A 21,920-nucleotide genomic window follows, 5' to 3' on the forward strand; every position below is an offset into this window, starting at 1 on the left:
AACAGCAAGAAGAAATATTCCGTCACGTTCCAGCGAGACAACAACAACAGCAGCGGCTACCATGCCTATCACTTGCTGAGCAACTCCACACACAAGAGCTCGGCGTCGGCTCCAGCCCACGCCGCTCTGTGCACCCCACAGTAGGATTCTCTCGAAACAGGCGCCACCTGTTCACTGGGTCGAATTGCCACGTGATTACTGTGAAGGACACAAAGATGCTGCGTACTCGTGTGAGATAGCGCTATCATCACCTGACAGAGTGAGACAGGGGCCTCATTGTGGGTCTCCATTTGACTGGCTGCTCCAATCCTTGAATATGCAGATAAGTAGGGTTTTCGAACATACACTGTATTCTAATATTGTGAAGTACCCCGGAGAAAACGATTTATTGATAGCACGGTTTCAGAAAATATCGTTCTTGTGAAACACAACTAGCTCTTTATACTCATGAAGTAATAAGTGCTATCGACAGGGGATGTCAAATTGTTTTCATATTTTTAGATTTCCAGAAGGCTTTCGGCGCCGTTCCTCACAAGCGTCTGCTAACCAAACTGCGTGCCTGCAGAATATCGCCTCAGTTGTGTGACTGGATTCGTGATTTCCTATCAGAAAGGTCACAGATCGTAGTAATAGGCGGAAAGTCATCGAGTACAGCAGAAGTAATATCCGATTACGTGATAAGTCACACAAATCTGAAGGCTGTAAATTCAACTAAATACTTAGGGATTACAATTACAAATAACCTAAATTGGAACGATCACATAGATAATATTGTGGGTAGAGCAAACAAAAGACTGTGATTCATTGGCAGAACACTTAGAAGGTGCAACAGGTCTACTAAAGAGACTGCTTACACCACGATTGTCTGGTCTATTCTGGAGTATTTCTGTGCGGTGTGGGATCCGCATCAATTGGGACTGACGGATGACATCTAAAAAGTACAAAGAAGGGCAGCTCGTTTTGTATTATCGCGAAATAGGGGAGATAGTATCATAGACACGATGCATCAATTAAAGCGGCAATTATTAAAACAAAGGCGTTTTTCGTTGTGATGGGATCTTCTCATGAAATTTCAATCAGCAGTTTTCTCCTCCGATTGCGAAAACGTTCTGTTGGCACCCACCTACATAGGGAGAAATGATCATCACGATAAAATAAGAGCCGGCCGTAGTGGCCGAGCGGTTCTAGGAGCTACAGTCTGGAACGGCGCTACCGCTACGGTCGTAGGTTCGAATCCTACCTTGGGCATGGATGTGTGTGATGTCCTTAGGTTAGTTAGGTTTAAGTAGTGCTAAGTTATAGGGGACTGATGACCTTAGAAGTTAAGTCCCATAGTGCTCACAGCCATTTGAACCATTTTTTTATATATAAAATAAGAGAAATCAGGGCTCGCACAGAAAAATTTAAGTGCTCGTTTTTCCCGCGTGCCGTTCGAGAGTGGAACGGTAGAAAGACAGCTTGAAGGTGGTTCATTGAATCCTCTGCCAGGCACTTTATTGTGAATGACAGAGTAATCACGTAGATGTAGATGTAGATGTATAGCATCTGACCATTACGGTGATCTTGCTTGTACAACGGCGAGTAGGAAAGTAAATTTACGTTGCTGAATCCTGTGTTCTACTCCTTTCTGCACTGAGATTTCACACTGTTCATTGAGATAGTAGTTCCTTCTTGCTATTTAGTACAACGGGGGATGTCAGTTACTCCGCGCCTAATCACAGATCTTGGGTGCAATGTAGGGCAGAGTCAGAGAGTTGTAATTATTGCTTGGTGTCTTTGAATTGTGTTTATGATGAATAAGTACCTTATAATCACGGCATTTATGCTTTAGTAGATAGTATTTTCATGTGCTAATTAATCTTGTCACTTGAGTATATTTTAGACATGTTTTAACTTATTCGTTAAAAGAGAACTGGATTTCGTCGGCTTATCCTGACATTCGATCGCATCCACAGGATACGATTAGGAAACAGTTAGGTTATCACACGACAACTGACTAAACTAATGAGAATAACGTACTCCTACTGGGGACCGTATAAGTGGCAGGGCGACTCCAGTCGCGTTAAAATATCCGTTGCGCAAATTATCACTCGTACGTTCTCGTGGCAAGTCTCCGCCACCATTAGACAGTAGTAGAAGAGGTAGAGGTACGTTAGAAACTTGTTCGTTAATCATTTCTGCTACTGTCCTGCTTCCCTACGAAAATAGTTGCTCCGTCAGTCTCAGCCTGTTTCACCTTGCGATTGTGTATGAAGCCGTACACAGCAAACCCTAGCGACGAGTGGTAGTACCTACGTGTGACAGTCATCATCTTTCTGGTCTGTAGTCTCATCCCTGGTTTTTGTTGTTATTGGGTGCTTGTTCTTACAGGGTGTTTCAAAAATGACCGGTATATTTGAAACGGCAATACAAACTAAACGAGCAGCGATAGAAATACACCGTTTGTTGCAATATGCTTGGGACAACAGTACATTTTCAGGCAGACAAACTTTCGAAATAACAGTAGTTACAATTGTCAACAACAGATGGCGCTGCGGTCTGGGAAACTCTATAGTACGATATTTTCCACATATCCACCATGCATAGCAATAATATGGCGTAGTCTCTGAATGAAATTACTCGAAACCTTTGAAAACCTGTCTGGCAGAATGGCTTCACATGCAGATGAGATGTACTGCTTCAGCTGTTCAATTGTTTCTCGATTCTGGCGGTACACCTGGTCTTTCAAGTGTCCCCACAGAAAGAAGTCACAGGGGTTCATGCCTGGCGAATAGGGAGGCCAATCCACGCCGCCTCTTGTATGTTTCGGATAGCCCAAAGCAATCACACGATCATCGAAATATTCATTCAGGAAATTAAAGACGTCAGCCGTGTGATGTGGCCGGGCACCATCTTGCATAAACCACGAGGTGTTCGCAGTGTCGTCTAAGGCAGTTTGTACCGCCACAAATTCACGAAGAATGTCCAGATAGCGTGATGCAGTAATCGTTTCGGATCTGAAAAATGGGCCAATGATTCCTTTGGAAGAAATGGCGGCCCAGACCAGTACTTTTTGAGGATGCATGGACGATGGGACTGCAACATGGGGCTTTTCGGTTCCCCATATGCGCCAGTTCTGTTTATTGACGAAGCCGTCCAGATAAAAATAAGCTTCGTCAGTAAACCAAATGCTGCCCACATGAATATCGCCGTCATCAATGCTGTGCACTATATCGTTAGTGAATGTCTCTCGTGCAGCAATGGTAGCGGCGCTGAGGGGTTGCCCCGTTTGAATTTTGTATGGATAGAGGTGTAAACTCTGGCGCATGAGACGATACGTGGACGTTGGCGTCATTTGGACCGCAGCTGCAACATGACGAACGGAAACCCGAGGCCGCTGTTGGATCACCTGCTGCACTAGCTGCGCGTAGCCCTGTGTGGTTGCCGTACGCGGTCGCCCTACCTTTCCAGCACGTTCATCCGTCACGTTCCCAGTCAGTTGAAATTTTTCAAACAGATCCTTTATTGTATCGCTTTTCGGTCTTTTGGTTACATTAAACCTCCGTTGAAAACTTCGTCTTGTTGCAACAACACTGTGTTCTAGGCGGTGGAATTCCAACACCAGAAAAATCCTCTGTTCTAAGGAATAAACCATGTTGTCCACAGCACACTTGCACGTTGTGAACAGAACACGCTTACAGCAGAAAGACGACGTACAGAATGGCGCACCCACAGACTGCGTTGTCTTCTATATCTTTCACATGACTTGCAGCGCCATCTGTTGTTGAAAATTGTAACTACTGTAATTTCGAAAGTTTGTCCGCCTGAAAATGTAATGTTGTCCCAAGCATATTGCTGCAAACGGTGTATTTCTATCGCTGCTCGTTTAGTTTTTATTGCCGTTTCAAATATACCGGTCATTTTTGAAACACCCTGTACAAGGGAAACCTCCGCCGTACCCCCTCGGATTTAGTGGTAAGAGGGCACAGTGGATAGCCGGTCATAAACATAACACGGATCAAGCTTGAAAACAGGAAGAAGGTGTGCTGGACTGTGAGGAAAAAGCAAAGTAGGAACAGCGAACGGTCCAAAAACAAGAAGTGCAATAAGGTGCAGCCTGAAAGACTAACAGCGACATGGGTAAGTGGTGAGCTGTTGCTCAACCCTGTTATCTACGGCCCACGGTGCACCGCATTTGCCTCGGCGCCGGTTTAGGACAGCACCATTTTGCCACTCACCGGATACTTTAACCACGGTGCCAGGCGAATTGTTAGCGGTTTCGAAAATGCTTCCACCCATGGCCCCAAAGCCAATGATCAAAACGGTCTTTTGGACGTCAGACGAATCGCTCTGTCTCCGCATAACGACAACGAGTGAACTGTTTTCTGCGTCGCCGCCTCCCTCCCCCCCCCCCCCCCCCTATCGTGCACCACCTGCTGCGACACGTTCTTTATACCCCCTCCACATTTAGTGCTGCTACCTGCCGTCTGTGAGTGGTTTTTGCACGCTGACGTCGAACGTACGCTAAGGTGACTGGACCGTGAATGAAAACTGAAAATGGAAGCGAGGGATTCGGAAAATATACTACCTGCGATGAAATATTACGAGAAAAGGGTGAGTCAAACTCAGATATCTCTATTAGGGATCCAAACAATTTCCTACTGGAGAAAACAGACCTCTGCTGGCTTGAAGTTCTGTGGTGAAAAGGATAGGGGTCTCCTGCTAGTATTTCCGGTGTTGGAAATTGCGTTGAAAAAACTGAGATTGACGAATACCTAAAAGTAAAAAAATTATATGCAATATATGGGAAACTAACTTTTTTTTTTTAATTTCGAGAATGACTTGGGTGACGTGAAGTGCCTAACGTTATATTCATGGTTAGGATATTGCAAAGTAATTAAAAATGCGTTTTCTAAGTGTGTGTGCTTTTCTGGCCACTATAATGCAAGGCAGTCAACATTGCGCATTCATAAATTGCCTATACACAAATTTAAAAAAGTTTCACGAATCTGCAAAAATGCACATGAATTCAGTATAACTTAAGATTCAGGTGAAATGTAATTTTATTAATATTGTGCCAGGTTAAAAGCGTAGAAGAATTCGCGAATAACATTCTCGCAAAATTACTGCAAAATAATCTCCCTAGGTTGATCCGATGATTCTTGAGTATGGCTTTGTGCATTACTTGACTTGCCTTTAAAAGAGAAAAACAATTAAAATGATGTTTCTCGTGATTTATTACAATTTAGAGTAGAGTCACCCGACGAAAAATTGCAGGAAATTTTTGAAAGTGACCTGAAAATTATTTAATTCCGAAATAAACGGTACAGTTTTATATTTTCCAATATCCTACAGGTTGTGCATCACTGGGAACACAACGTCTTTTCCACATAAAACGATATATGTATATAGACAATGAAGCTTGTGGTAGTGATTCAAAAGTGCGAAAATGAGAAATGATGTCCATAAAAGTTTTTCGGGAAAACATTTAATTGAGGGAATAGGGCTTACGACGGTGTCAACCGGAAGAAACGAAAATGGCAGGAAAATGTTAAAACTGGGAACGTAAAAACATGTTTTATTATGCTTATGCTGTTCGCTTGTTTATAGTATTGACCTATTTCTCAAAGTGCACTGCAGAAGACAGTAGTTATCTTTTTACTATGTCCTCCTTGCTTCTGTTTTGGGTTATTTTGCTGTCTACGTATTCCTTAATTTAATTAAGTTTCTCGCTATTCTCATTATTCCGTCTTTCTTCGATTTACTCTAAGTCCACATTCTGTACTCATTAGACTTTTCAGCATTCGCCATAGATTTTTTTCCTAAGTCTGCTGCAAGGTTCAATGCTGCCCGATACGAATTCATCTCCTGTGTCAACTTCTTCATCCCAGAGTACCACTTGCAACCTACGTCCTCAATTATTTGCTGGATGTATTCCAATCTCTGTCTTCCTCTACAGTTTTTGCCTTCTCTCGTATCGTGGAAGTCATTCCCTGATGTCTTAACAGATGTCCTATCATCCTGTCTCTTCTCCTTGTCACTGTTTTCCACATATTCCTTTCCTTCCCGATTCTGCGCGGAACCACCTCATTCTTTACCTTATCAGTCCATCTAATTTTCAAAATTCGTCCATAGCACCACATCTTAAATGCTTCGATTCTCTTCTGATCCGGTTTTCCCGTAGTCCACGGTTCACTACCATACAATGCCATACTTCAAACGTACATTCTCAGAAATTTCTTCTTCAAATTATGGCTCATGTTTGATACTAATAGAATTCTCTTGGCTAGGAATGCCCTTTTTGCCAATGATAGCCTGCTTTTCATGTCCTCGGAATGGTGTTTTATTACAAAATGGTAAAATTATTAAGTTTCTAATTGATAGAAATAGTGCACTAACGTTCTGTCCATCAATCGTTATTTTGCTGCCTGGGTAGCAGAATTCCTTAACTTCGGCTACTTAATGACTATCAATCCTGGTGTTAAGTTTTTCGCTGTTCCCGTTACATCTCATTACTTTCGTCTTTCTTAGATTTACTCTCAATCCATATTCTGTACTCATTAGACTGTTCATTCTATTCAGCAGATCATGCAGTTCTTCTTCACTTTCACTCTGGATAGCAGTGTCATCAGCGAATCGTAACACTGATATCCTCACACCTCCAATTTTAATTCCACTCCCAAACCTTTTTTCTATTTACATCATTGCTTCTTCGATGTACAGATTGAATAGTAAGAGCGAGAGTCTACCGCCCTATCTTACACCCTTTGGAATATGAGCAGTTTGTCCTTCGTCGTAATTATTCCCTCTTGGCCCTTGTACATTTTTTATATTACCCGTCGCTCCCTACAGCTTAGCGCTATTTTTCTTAGAATTTCGAATACCTTGCACCATTTTACATTGTTGAACGCTTTTCCCAGGTCGACAAATACTGTGAACGTGTCTTGATTTTTCTTTAGCCTTGCTTCCATTACCAACGCAACGTCAGAATTGCCTCTGTGGTGCCTTAACCTTTCCTAAAGCCAAACTGATCTTCACCTGACACATCCTCAATTTTCTTTTCCTTTCTTCTGTATATTATTCTTGTGAGCAACTTACATGGATGAGCTGTTAAGGCCATTATGCGATAATTCTCGCACTTGTCGATCTGGCAGTCTTCGGAATTGTGAGGATGATATTTTCTGAAAGTCTGATAGTATATCCCCAGACTCATAAATTCTACTCACCAGAGTATATAATCGTTTTGTTGCCACTTTCCCCAATGATTTTAGAACTTCTGCCCTATTTGATCATAAGCCCTCCACAGCTCTCTGATATTCTAACACTGGATCCCCTATCTCTTCTATAATAACTCCTGTTTCTTCTTCTATCACGTCAGACAAATCTTCCCTTTCATAGAGGCCTTCAACGTACTCTTTCCACCTACCCGCTCTCTCCTCTGGACCCAACAGTGGAATTCCCGTTGCACTCTTAATGTTAACAGCAGTGCTCTTAGTTTCATCGAATGTTGTTTTGACTTTTCTATATGCTGAGTCAGTCCTTCCGACAGTCAGTTCTTTTTCGATTTCGTCACATTTTTCAAGCAGTAATTTCGTCTTAGCTTCCCTGCACTTCCTGTTTATTTCATTCCTCAGTGCTTTTTATTTCTGTATTCCTGAATTCCCCTGAACATTTTTGCACTTCCTCCTTTCAACGATCAACTGAAGTATTTCTTCTGTTATCCAAGGTTTCTTCGGAGTTACCTTCTTTGTACATATGTTTTTCTTTCTATTTTCTGTGATGGCCCTTTTAGAAATGTCCACCCCCTCTTCAACTGTACTGCTTACTGTGCTATTCCTTATTGCTGTACCTACAGCCTTAGGTAACTTCAAGTGTATCTCGTCTTTCCTTTATACTTCCGTATATCACTTCTTTGTGCATTGAGTCTCCCTGATTAATCTCCTAAACTTCAGCCTACTCTTCATCAATACTACGTTGTGAGCTGACTCGATGTCTGCTCCTGGGTACGCCTTGCAATCCAGTATCTGATTTTGGGATCTTTGTTTGACCATACCTTTACGTTTCCTAAAACCAAATAATTCGTCATCTGATAGATCCTCAGTTTTCTTTTCCATTCGTAAGTATATTATTTCTGTAAGCAGCTTGGATGCATGAAGTATTAAGTTCATTGTGCCATAATTCTCCCACTTATTCTCTTGCTATATTCGGAATTGTGTTAACGATGCTGTCCTGAAAGCCTAACGGCTCGCCTCGATACTCATACATTGTATATGCAAACCTCAATAGCTGTCTGGTTGCCGCTTCCCCCATTGATTATAGAGATTGTTATGAAATGTTATGAATCCCTTCCGCGTTATTTGATCTCATGTCTTCCAGATCTCTTTTAAATTCTGACTCTAGCACTAGATCGCCTCTCTCTTCCATATCGACTCCAGTGTCTTCTTCTACAGAGTGTTTCACAATGTTTCGACGATTTCAGATTTGAATAATGCGCGTTAAAAACAAGATACAACGACGATGTCGCCGTCTATTAGTAGTGCAGAGTGTCACATTTCATCCCATATACAAGGCCCCCGGAGTAGACAACATTCCATTAGAACTACTGACGGCCTTGGGAGAGCCAGTCCTGACAAAACTCTACCATCTCGTGAGCAACATGTATGAGACAGGCGAAATAACCTCAGACTTCAAGAAGAATATAATAACTCCAATCCCAAAGAAAGCAGGTGTTGACAGATGTGAAAATTACCGAACAATCAGTTTAATATGCCATAGCTGCAAAATACTAACACGAATTCTTTACAGACGAATGGAAAAACTAGTAGAAGCCGACCACGGGGAAGATCAGTTTGGATTCCGTAGAAATACTGGAACACGTGAGGCAATACTGACCTTACGACTTATCTTAGAAGCTACATTAAGGAAAGGCAAACCTACGTTTCTAGCATTTGTAGACTTAGAGAAAGCTTTTGACAACGTTGACTGGAATACTCTCTTTCAAATTCTGAAGGTGGCAGGGGTAAAGTACAGGGAGCGAAAGGCTATTTACAATTTGTACAGAAACCAGATGGCAGTTATAAGAGTCGAGGGACATGAAAGGGAAGCAGTGGTTGGGAAGGGAGTGAGACAGGGTTGTATCCTCTCCCCGATGTTATTCAATCTGTATATTGAGCAAGCAGTAAAGGAAACAAAAGAAAAATTTGGTGTAGGTATTAAAATCCATGGAGAGGAAATAAAAACTTTGAGGTTCGCCGATGACATTGTAATTCTGTCAGAGACAGCTAAGGACTTGGAAGAGCAGTTGAATGGAATGGACAGTGTCCTGAAAGGAGGATATAAGATGAACATCAACAAAAGCAAAACGAGGATAATGGAATGTAGTCGAATTAAGTCGGGTGATGCTGAGGGAATTAGATTAGGAAATGAGTCACTTAAAGTAGTAAAAGAGTTTTGCTATTTGGGGAGCAAAATAACTGATGATGGTCGAAGTAGAGAGGATATAAAATGTAGACTGGCAATGGCAAGGAAAGCGTTTCTGAAGAAGAGAAATTTGTTAACTTCGAGTATTGATTTAAGTGTCAGGATGTCGTTTCTCAAAGTAGCTGTATGGAGTGTAGCCATGTATGGAAGTGAAACGTGGACGATAAATAGTTTGGACAAGAAGAGAATAGAAGCTTTCGAAATCTTGCGCTACAGAAGAATGCTGAAGATTAGATGGGTTGATCACATAACTAATGAGGAGGTATTGTATAGAACTGGGGAGAAGAGGAGCTTGTGGCACAACTTGACAAGAAGAAGGGACCGGTTGGTAGGACATGTTCTGAGGCATCAATGGATCACAAATTTAGCATTGGAGGGCAGCGTGGAGGGTAAAAATCGTAGAGGGAGACCAAGAGATAAATACACTAAGCAGATTCAGAAGGATGTAGGTTGCAGTAGGTACTGGGAGATGAAGAAGCTTGCACAGGATAGAGTAGCATGGAGAGCTGCATCAAACCAGTCTCACGACTGAAGACTACTACAACAACAACAACATGCCAGTAATAACGTCATACTGGTCGAAGCAACGTCGTGTGTTCGTGGACGAGCGCTATTTGCGCTACGCTGAATATGTCGTGCGCGTGCAACGTGCCTTTCGTAAGCATTTCAAGATTCAGACGCGATATCGAATACCTGCTCCTGGAACAATACTGAACTGGGTAAGAAACTTCCGTGCCAGTATATCGAATCGAAAGTCAACCGGCCCTCGGAAAACCGTCCGAACGCCCGAGAGCATCGAAAGTGCGTAAAGCAGTTTACAGGCAAGCCCTCGTCGTTCGTTACGAAAACTTCCTTCTAACAAGCCGGCGCGACATGCCACACATACAACGAGACTTTGCAAGTTCTCCGTGAAGCCTTTGGATACCGCATAATTTCCAAACGCGCTTGTGTCGAATGGCCGTCTTGATCGCCCGATTTAACTGTGCCAGATTTTTACATACAGTACGGACTTATTTGAAGGCGAGAGTGTACTCAATCCGACCGGCTGAGAGTCAAGCATCAGTTAAGAGTCGGAATTCAGGATAAAATTTCCAGAATTCCTCGAGCATTTACGAAAGATTTGTTCAAAAGCTGGGTGAAACGCCTCGAGTATTGGGTAGTCGTGAATGGTATTGATTTGTCCGTTGCAGAGTTCATACGTAAACTGGAATAAATGTTGTATCTTGTGTAACATGTTCAACTTTGTTTTATGATTAGTGTGTGTGTGTGTTATTTATTTGAAATCATCAAAACATGGTTAAACGGCCTGCAAAAATCATCAGACAATTCCGCCCCTTACTTCAGGCCTTCAGTGGACTTTTTCCACAAAAAATCAAATGGCTCTGAGCACTATGGGACTTGACATCTGTGGTCATCAATCCCCTAGAACTTAGAACTACTTAAACCTAACTAACCTAAGGACATCACACACATCCATGCCCGAGGCAGGATTCGAACCTGCGACCGTAGCAGTCGCGCGGTTCCGGACTGAGCGCCTGAACCGCTAGACCACCGCGGCCGGCACTCTTTCCACCTATCCGCTCAATACTCACTGTTTAACAGTGGGATTCCCACTGCACTCTCAATGTTGCCACCCTTGCCTTTAATTTCGCCGAAGGTTGTTTTGACTTTTTTATACTGTGAGTCAGTTCTTCTGACGATCACATCCTTTTATGTTTCTTCACATTTTTCCTACAGCCACGTCGCCTTAACTTCACTGCACTTCCCATTTATTTATTTCTGTCTTTCCCTGAACATTATTGTACTTCCTTCTTTCGTCAATCAGCTGAAATATTTGACTCTTCTCAGTTTTCTTGTACGTGCGTTTATCTACCAAAAATCTGGAATAGCCGTTCTTAGATATCCACTTCTCTTCGTCTTAACTGACTACTGTGTTATCCTTTATCGCAGTATCCACATCCTTAACGAACATCAAACGCGTCTCATCATTCCTGGTACTTCACTGTCCCATGTCCTCTCACACTGTTTCTTAAGGGCGATTGTCTTAAACTTCAGTCTACTCCTCATTCATCCTAAATTGTGATCGAAGTTTATGTCTGCTCCTGGTTATGCTTGCAGACCAGTATCTGAATCGTAATCTCTGTAATGACGTAATTCAGCTGGAATCTTTTCGTGGCTCCGAGTCTTCTCAAAGAATACCTTCCCATCTTGTAATTCTTGAACGAAGTACTCGCTGTTACCAGTTGGAATTTGTCGCAGAAATCAGTGAGTGTTTCTGCTGTTTCGGCCCTACTGCCAGTTGTACATTCTCCTGTAACTCTTTCTTCTATTCCTCTCTACCATCGCTTTCCAGTCACCGTGATTATTTGTTTTCGCCTCTCTTTACATACTGAACCACCCGTTCAATATTCTCGTATACTTTCTCTATATCTTCATCTTCTGCTCGCAACGTTGGCATGTATAGCTGTTGTAGGCATTGGTTTGCTGTCGACTCTGATGAGGATAGCCCTTCGACCGAACTGTTCACAGTAACTAACTCACTCTGTGCCCTACCTACCTGTTCATAATGAATCCTTCCGCCGTTGTACCATTTTCTGCTGTTATTGATGTTGCCCTACACTTGCCTGATGAGAAATCCTTGTCTTCATTCCATCTCATTTCCTGACACCCACATTATCTAGATTTATCCTTTGCATTTCCGTTTTTCAGGTTTTCTAGCTTCGCTACCACGTTCAAAATTCCGACTATCCACGCTCCGACTCGTAGAATATTATTTCCTTTTCATTGATTATTACGTGTTTTTCTCTAGGCGACCTCTCCCTTCCAGGCCCATCCCGGAGATCCGAATGTGTGATTATTGCGGAATCTTTTACCACTGGACAGCTCAACATGACTGGCCTGGTATCCTGTGAATATACTTCATGTGTTTCCAACGCAGTCGTTTCCATTGCTTTCGCATCGTAATGCGATCATTGCTGATTTTTCTGCCTTTTTAGCGGCATCATAGTGTCGTAAACCACTGTCCTCTTCTTTTGCGTCTTTGACTAGGCCTTTGCATAAAGGACGGTGAATTCTTATGCCTGAAGTCTTCGGGGGCCGTTGCTGATCATTTTTTATTCAAAATTTAAGCAGGGGCTATGTTTGGAGACACGAACGACGAGATTGTGACTATGCTTCTCCCGGACTACTGGTTCATCATCAGTGTCAGTGTCCAATGTAATAAAGGATGATTGAGACTGATTACCAGAAGAAGCTCGCTGTTGCTTCAGTTTAAAAAAATCATTAAAAAACTAGTGCACATATTGTCTACATGTACACAACAATGAATGCAAACATGCAACTTCGCCGTGCAAGAAAAAGTTCAAGGCCCAGCCGTTCGCAGGAAAACTGATGCACACTGTTTTTTGGGATGCAGAAGGTCCAGAACTGGAGCATCATGGGGAAAGGGGCACAACAGTAAACAGTGTACGTTACAGTGAGATGCTCACTGCCATGCTGAAGCCTGCAGTTCGAAGCAAAAGCCGAGGAATTCTGCCAAATGGTGTTGTAATTGTTGAATGACAATGCCCGTCCACATACCGCTGGCCACGCTGCTGAAACGCTCCAGAAACTCAAATTTGAAATACTGGATTATCCTCCGTATAGTCCCGATCTTGCCTCTTCTATCACTTGTTTGGTCCACTCAAGTAGGAACCGTCGATTTGCCTCGGACGAAGCAGTGAAAGAAGCGGTGTATTCCTGGCTTGCAACTCGACCGAGGACTTTATTTTATGAGGGCATGCTTGTAAAACGATGGACCAAGTGCGTTTTCAGCGGTGTTGAAAAACGATGTCCTTGTAAATTTCCTATTTGATTACAATAAAAATTTATAACTACTTCGCGGATAATGATTGGCTTACCGTCGTAGAATACTTGTTCTTGCAGTCGTAACAATGACTCTGGTTCATATTCCGCTCAGGCACATTTGCATAAACCATTCAACATAGCCTTTTAAATACAGTGCGGCTACGGTGAGGCACATTCAGAGTTTAAATTGCATAAAGGCAGAGATTGTATGGAATGGTTCACTAAAAAGCTCTATGCAGTCGCTGAGGTCGTAACGTTTTTTTTTTTTTTTTCAAAATAAAAAGATGGAAATGTGCCCTGAACAAAAATTAGCATTTCGCACAACTGAGATTTGTCATATTTACGGGAGAACGCTTAAGGAAGGCGATGTACAACACAGAGACCACCTTTAATTTCACCAGTGCGTAATTAGGCGCTGCACACCGCAGTTTCCGTGTGAACCACAGGCCTCACTGTAAAGTGCCAATTGTATTCCACAGTTTAGCAATTATGGCAGATATTGTTTGAACACGAGCAGATGGCTATAAAGAACTTAAATTAAATCCAGGCCACGTTTTTATTCTGCCATCGAATACGGAGAAGTATAAATCTACTACGAAAAGCATTGCTATCTTTCACCTGTAGTAATACTACAACACCCATTTCCATTTTATCGATTCGGTAAATGTCATGACGTGCTCCCTTGAAAAGTACCCATCGTACATGAAATCCAACTAACACAAAAATTAATGACAAAGGTCTCGATGATCGAGAGTTTAACCTAGTTAAGGAGCAGCTGTACAGCTGGTCCATGATGCCGTTCTTTCCTGTCTCTGATTCTGTATGGATGTCTGTTGATGGTTTTGATGTAACCAACGTACCTGATGATTCAGATTCATTTAGGATATAATTTAGAAGTGGATCCTGAGTACCCGGCAGATCTACATGAATTTCGCTCTGATTTACCATTATGTTCAGAGAAAATAGTACCACCACCTACCATCATGCCAGGCGCTACAAAGGAGCTCATTTCTGCATTATATGACAAGAAAAGCGATGTGATTCGCTTTAGGAATTTAAAGCAGCGCCATAGGAATGATTTTATTCTGTGTAGAATTCATGGGATATTGTCATTCCAACAAGGCAGCTGAATGCAACAATACGTAGCTACTAATGCTGAGAATCACGTGAATGCAAATAAAGATTTCGAAAAAAAGTCTAAACTCATGAATAATAGTGTTTTTACAAAAACTATACAAACATGCGCTAGTAATGAGACTGGTTGGCAGTTACGGAGCTGTTCCTCTGACTGCTAGACCACATTTTTAATCTGTGGCGTATTTAAAGAAAATTTCATTGGAATTCAATTAAGTAGACCTAATGTAGTATTTGACAATCCAAAAACAGTATGAATTGCTGTTTTAAGTGCTTCCAAGAAACTGCATGCAGCTTCTCATTACGACTCCACATTGAAAAATTTTGGGAAAAATGTTAAAATTTGTTACACACACACACTATATATATATATATATATATATATATATATATATATATATATATATATATATATATATATATATATATCCACTCAGATAGTCTAAAGTACAAAGCAATCACCCCAAATGTTTACCGTGATGTTATAAGCGAGGTGTATAGGTGGTCGGATACTTTGGCTTATCCTGATGATAACATATATACTGTCCTACGTGTCAATAAAAAGAAAATGGGCGTAATGAAACAAGAATTGTCAGGAGAGATCATTGCTGAATTCGTAGGATTGAGATCAGACACGTATGCTCTAGAAACTGAGAAGCATTGTGTAATGTATAGCACAAAAGGTGGAAAACGCTCGTCAGCCTAGGAACTTAGCAATGATGACCATCGGGAATGTGAGTCAAAGGACTATGAAAAAACTGATTGTCCAGCATATAGTTTGTTCCAAGTTGCACACCAGGTTCAGTCATAATGTGGTGAAAATTATCACATGACAAACTGAGATAAGAGTTTCATACTTGACAATCAGGGGAGCAGAGTTGCATAATCAGGATGATTAATTTGCGGTAAATACCTGAATAATGTAAATACTGAAAAATGAATGTGAAAAATGCCATTTGCAGATTGTAATTGTGTTTGTAAATTGTAATTTGAGGCCACTACCGTCACTGAAACTGATTTGAGTTCACACTCTCCTTGCTCATGTTCTAGTTACCTTGATATATACTTTTCCATGGAGATTCAATAATGTACCATAATTGCTCAGATAGCGTAAAAAATATTGCACGTAAAAACAATTTATGTAAAAACATTATATGTAAAATATTGTGCCGCGCGGTGTAGCAGCGTGGTTTGAGGCGCCTTGCCATGGTTCGCGCGGTCGCCCCCCGTCGGAGGTTCGAGTCCTCCCTCGGGCGTGTGTGTGTGTGTGTGTGTGTGTGTGTGTGTGTGTGTGTGTTTTGTCCTTAGCGTAAGTCAGAAGTTATTTTAAGTTTGATTAAGTAGTGTGTAAGTCTAGGGACCGATGACCTCAGCAGTTTGGGCCCATCGAAACTTACCTCAAATTTGCTAATTTTTCCTAAAACCATTGTGTGTAGAAGCACTGTATGAAAAAAACAATGAATTTTATGTCTACAGTATTTTTTGTTTCATTTTTTTCCTTCCTGTCCCTCTGTAATATATTGTTTGTGCTTTTACTTTAGAGTGTGTGAAGGTTATGTAATTTTTTTATGCATGTCTTCGAACTTGTTGACTTTTTTTACACATCATTGCATACTGTGGCTGGAGCACGAGGAGGAAGAGAGGAAAAGGGTAAAAAGCACAAGTGGGTAGAAATAAAACATGTCTTTGAGTTTTAAGCGAAAATTACGTAATTTACTGCGTACCTGCTGTCACTACTGTGCATCGTTTTTGTTCTATACTGGCACAGGCTGGGGAGGAGGTGTGGGTAAATGGGCGCAAAGCACAACAGGGATAGCTGGATTTTTTTAATTTATTTTGTTTATTTATTGAAACAGCAATAAGATTGGATACCGCATCTTAATATATCGCTATGATCGGCTGGAGAGGGAAAGGGGTGCGACTTATCAAGAACAACTGGGTTCTTTCCGCCATACTGGATTTTTAAAAAAATATTTGTTTCAGTTATTTAATTATTATAATTATTTAAATAAAGGACGACACATCTGCATGCTTTATCGATTGTGTTGAATGAAACTTAATAATACGCTGACATTCTCAGGAGATAGGCAGCGGAGTGGAAGAGGGAGGATAGGAGGAAGCAGAGCCGGTACTTTCGCGAAACAGTCCCTAAAATACTCCTCAATGGTACCCAACTACCATACCAAAAAACAGTAAAAGACCTTGGAATAATCTTGGATGAACACCTAAACTGGGAAGAACAAACAGTCACAGCTTGCCGGAAATCGCTCTCCTCCCTAAATGCAATTCAAAAGTTTAGAAAAATATTTCCAACCCATGTTAAACAAAAATTAGTCCAAACACTAGTCTTGCCTAATCTTTACTACTGCGATGTAGTTCAACACGGCACAAATAGTGAAAATTCTAGATGCCTCGAGCTAGTGATGAATGCTTGCGTTAGATACGTGTGCAATATTCGCTTGTATGATCATATCAGTCCTTCATACTCCCAGCTAGGTTGGATACGCCCACATACGGCACGCGATCTCCACACGATGTGCTTACTTCATCGATTTCTTAGCCACTGGTGCCCCCAATACTTATCTTCTCACATTAAACACCTATCATCATTCCACAATCGCAACACCAGATCGGATACGTCTATCATCTTGGTTGTACCTTTACGTAACACAAAATCTTTCTCCGTGTCATTCTCCATCTCAGCCATACGACTATGGAACGCGCTCCCCTGTGATCTGCGTCTTATCCAGAACTACTCAACATTCAAGAGGGAACTTAAAGCTTACATACACTCCTGGAAATTGAAATAAGAACACCGTTAATTCATTGTCCCAGGAAGGGGAAACTTTATTGACACATTCCTGGGGTCAGATACATCACATGATCACATTGACAGAACCACAGGCACATAGACACAGGCAACAGAGCATGCACAATGTCGGCACTAGTACAGTGTATATCCACCTTTTGCAGCAATGCAGGCTGCTATTCTCCCATGGAGACGATCGTAGAGATGCTGGATGTAGTCCTGTGGAACGGCTTGTCATGCCATTTCCACCTGGCGCCTCAGTTGGACCAGCGTTCGTGCTGGACGTGCAGACCGCGTGAGACGACGTTTCATCCAGTCCCAAACATGCTCAATGGGGGACAGATCCGGAGATCTTGCTGGCCAGGGTAGTTGACTTACACCTTCTAGAGCACGTTGGGTGGCACGGGATACATGCGGACGTGCATTGTCCTGTTGGAACAGCAAGTTCCCTTGCCGGTCTAGGAATGGTAGAACGATGGGTTCGATGACGGTTTGGATGTACCATGCACTATTCAGTGTCCCCTCGACGATCACCAGAGGTGTACGGCCAATGTAGGAGATCGCTCCCCACACCATGATGCTGGGTGTTGGCCCTGTGTGCCTCGGTCGTATGCAGTCCTGATTGTGGCGCTCACCTGCACGGCGCCAAACACGCATACGACCATCATTGGCACCAAGGCAGAAGCGACTCTCATCGCTGAAGACGACACGTCTCCATTCGTCCCTCCATTCACGCCTGTCGCGACACCACTGGAGTAGGGCTGCACGATGTTGGGGCGTGAACGGAAGACGGCCTAACGGTGTGCGGGACCGTAGCCCAGCTTCATGGAGACGGTTGCAAATGGTCCTCGCCGATACCCCAGCAGCAACAGTGTCCCTAATTTGCTGGGAAGTGGCGGTGCGGTCCCCTACGGCACTGCGTAGGATCCTACGGTCTTGGCGTGCATCCGTGCGTCTCTGCGGTCCGGTCCCAGGTCGACGGGCACGTGCACCTTCCGCCGACCACTGGCGACAACATCGATGTACTGTGGAGACCTCACGCCCCACGTGTTGAGCAATTCGGCGGTACGTCCATCCGGCCTCCCGCATGCCCACTATACGCCCTCGCTCAAAGTCCGTCAACTGCACATAAGGTTCACGTCCACGCTGTCGCGGCATGCTACCAGTGTTAAAGACTGCGATGGAGCTCCGTATGCCACGGCAAACTGGCTGATACTGACGGCGGCGGTGCACAAATGCTGCGCAGCTAGCGCCATTCGACGGCCAACACCGCAGTTCCTGGTGTGTCCGCTGTGCCGTGCGTGTGATCATTGCTTGTACAGCCCTCTCGCAGTGTCCGGAGCAAGTATGGTGGGTCTGACACACCGGAGTCAATGTGTTCTTTTTTCCATTTCAAGGAGTGTATTAGGGACGGTATAACCACCATTCTTGTGCCCCTCCCATCTCTTTCTTTCTCCTCTCCATCACAGCTTCGAATTTTACCGTTCTATTTCTCTTCCTCTAACCTATCTACCTCTTATATATCTCTTTCACCCCATTCTATCGTCTTATGTCTCTGCTCGACGAGAATAACTCACAAGCTGCAAGAACATAGCGAGAAAATTCCCAACTAACAGTGGGACTGACATTCAGAAAATAAAAGTATGTTTACTTTCATATACATAGTCATTATTATTATTATTATTACTATTATTATTATTATTATTATTATTGATTGTTATAATTATTTTTTATTGTTATAATTATCATTGTACTACTGTTATAATATCTATTTTTTTCTTTAACATCAATACTGCATAATAGGGTATATGTCCTTAATGTTAAGTAGAAACTGTAACTCGTTCAACCTGAGTATGCCTGGTTAGGTGTAAGAGAGGGCCTGAAGGCCCTAATCTTGCCAGGTAAAATAAATGCATAAATAAATAATAAATAAATAAATAAATAAATAAGAGCACAAGCTTACGTGATGGGTTCATTCTCATTGCTCCTTTCTCCCAAATTTTTTCGATGTGATGATTAAAACATTTCGAATACGTGCACCAGACTCCCCATGAGCCTCTTAACATGCGAATTTCCACTTCATTACCTCCCCACTTTCAGGACGCCTCTCTTTTTCTTATCAGGCCAGACAGTTTACAGTGTTCATGACAGATGCGCTGAACACCATCCCCAAACACTACTATTTTAAACTGAGAAACCTGGAGTGGCAGCCTACTGTCTACCCGAAGGCCACAGAATGATGTATGAGAAGACACAGATGGTTGCTCCTGCATCTCTCTCTTGGGACCGTATGTTAAAGGTTTCGACTGAAATTATACTGGAAGATATTTTAAGCAGAGAGAACTACGATGTGGAATCCCATTTTGTCCTATATTAAAAACAACGGTCTTTGACTCAGAGAGCAGAGGAACACACTCCATAGTGATTCATTGTTCCTGCCAGCTTTCACCAACACGGCGCTGCTGTACTGTCACATTGTGATCGGCGGTAGATACAACAATTTGTGTCACAGGTGTCTCGGTGCTCCGTGGTGTATAAAATTGGTGCCACCAAACTAACTTCTATGTAAACTAAAAAGTGTATGTACAAAATCGTGAATCTCCAAAAGTGCTCCACTACTTGCTATCAAATTTTGATACAACATTGCATTCAAATATGTGCGTGTTTGTATATACCTACCGGAGTGCTATGTGTTAGCAAACATGCGCTCTAAAATCCATGTCTTAAGAGCTATGAGCAATTGTTCATCTTTGATGCTACGAAATAGATCCCTTCTGCTGCAAGGACTTGGTTTTCCATATTTTGGGAGGTCTTAGTACGGACCAAAAAAAGAAAAAAAGCCTACTAATCATGGGCTCTAAAATGCATACCTTAAGTGCTATGAGCACTTGTTTAGGAGAAGAGAGTGTTTCACATTTGCAAAGATGAATAAGTGATCATAGCTCTTGTTCTGCTGTAAGAAAGCAAAAGCTTTCGGTGTTTTTTTCGGACACCCTATATGTGTAACAGGGTTTAAAGGGTACACTGCAGATATTTTTTATGTGTAGTACCTTAATATTTGCGTACATAAATGTGTTAGTTTCTGTCTTTCTTCTGTGTCGAACAGTCTTCCAACAAATACGGCACAAACTTTGCGATCTGATGTTCCCTGTATGCTCATAATTCCACAACTAAGTTGACTACACCTACCAATGTAGGCAAACTGTTCTGCGTCCTCGTGTTTGCAGTTCAGCACCTCACTTTCTGCTCAGGGGAAATTAATCGTTAATGGCTTGTTCTTGACATATGCACTTGGAGGTACTGTTTTTGTTGTTGTTGTGGTCTTTAGTCTGGACACTGGTTTGATGCAGCTCCCCATGCTACTCTACCCTCTGGAAGCATCTTCATCTCCGAGTAACTGTTGCAACCTACATCCTTCTGAATCTGCTTACTATATTCATCTCTTGGTCTACCTCCACGATTTTTACCCTCCACAATTCCCTCCAGTGCTAAATGGATGATGATGCCTCAGAACTTGTCCCACCAACTGGCCCCTTCTTTTAGTCAGATTGTGCAGCAATTTCCTCTTCTCCTCAAATCTACTCAGTATCACTTCATTAGTTACGTGATCTACAAATCTAATCTTCAGCATTCTTCTGTAGCATAAAATTTCGAAAGCTTCTATTCTCTTCCTGTCCAAACGATTTATCGTCCATATTTCACTTCCAAACATGGTTAGACTCTATACAAATACTTTCAGAAAAGATTTCCTGACACTTAAATCTATACTTGTGTTAACAATTTTCTCTCCGTCAGAAACGCTTTACTTGCCATAGCCGGTCTACATTTTATATCCTCTCTACTTCCACGATCATCAGTTATTTTTCTTCCCAAAACTCAGACTACTTTAAGTGTCTCCTAATCTGACAACGTACTGCTCCTAACACCTAATAGCTATAATTATTGGTCTGCCAAAATAAATAAATATTGATGGAATTTGGTTCAGTACACCATCCTTAGTCACCAACAGAAATATCTGCACCTGTTACACTCTGCGACAGTGATAACACTGCTTCCCGTCATATCACGGAAGTTGAGTGCTGTCGGGCTTGGGTAGCACTTGAATGGGTGTTTGTCCAGTCTGCCGAGTGCTGTTGGCAAGCGAGGGCCTTTGTGAGGCCAATTGAGGAGCTATTTGGCTGAGAAGTAGCTGTTCTAGTAAAAAAAAAAAAATGACAGACTGCAGGGAGGGCGGTGTGCTGACCACACGTCCCTCCGTCTCCGCACCCAGTGTCACCTGTAGGCTGAGGATGGAACAGCAATAGGTCAGCACCACTGAGCCTCCCGACATCTGTTCGGACGGAGTTTGTATATATTTGGCACGATGTTGCATTTAAATACTTGCATTCTTATATACATACTGGAGCGCCACAAGGTGCACAAATATGTAAATATAAAAAAAAGGTATACATTGTTAGCAGATTTCTCATATTCATTTGTTCAAAGTCATAAATCTCGGAAATTCTTCACCGATTACCTTAAAATTTTGACAAAGTGCTCTGCATTACCTCTGCTTAAATATATACAGTTTTTAAAGGAAAATTTACAGGTTATCTGTAAAAATCGACTCTGTGCTCTGCAGTAAAAATGTGTGGCTTTGTTTCCTTTGCTAGCTTCCCGCGCCCGTGTTCCC

This window comes from Schistocerca gregaria, chromosome 1 (genome assembly GCF_023897955.1).
Source record: "Schistocerca gregaria isolate iqSchGreg1 chromosome 1, iqSchGreg1.2, whole genome shotgun sequence".
Taxonomy (NCBI): Eukaryota; Metazoa; Arthropoda; class Insecta; order Orthoptera; family Acrididae; genus Schistocerca; species Schistocerca gregaria.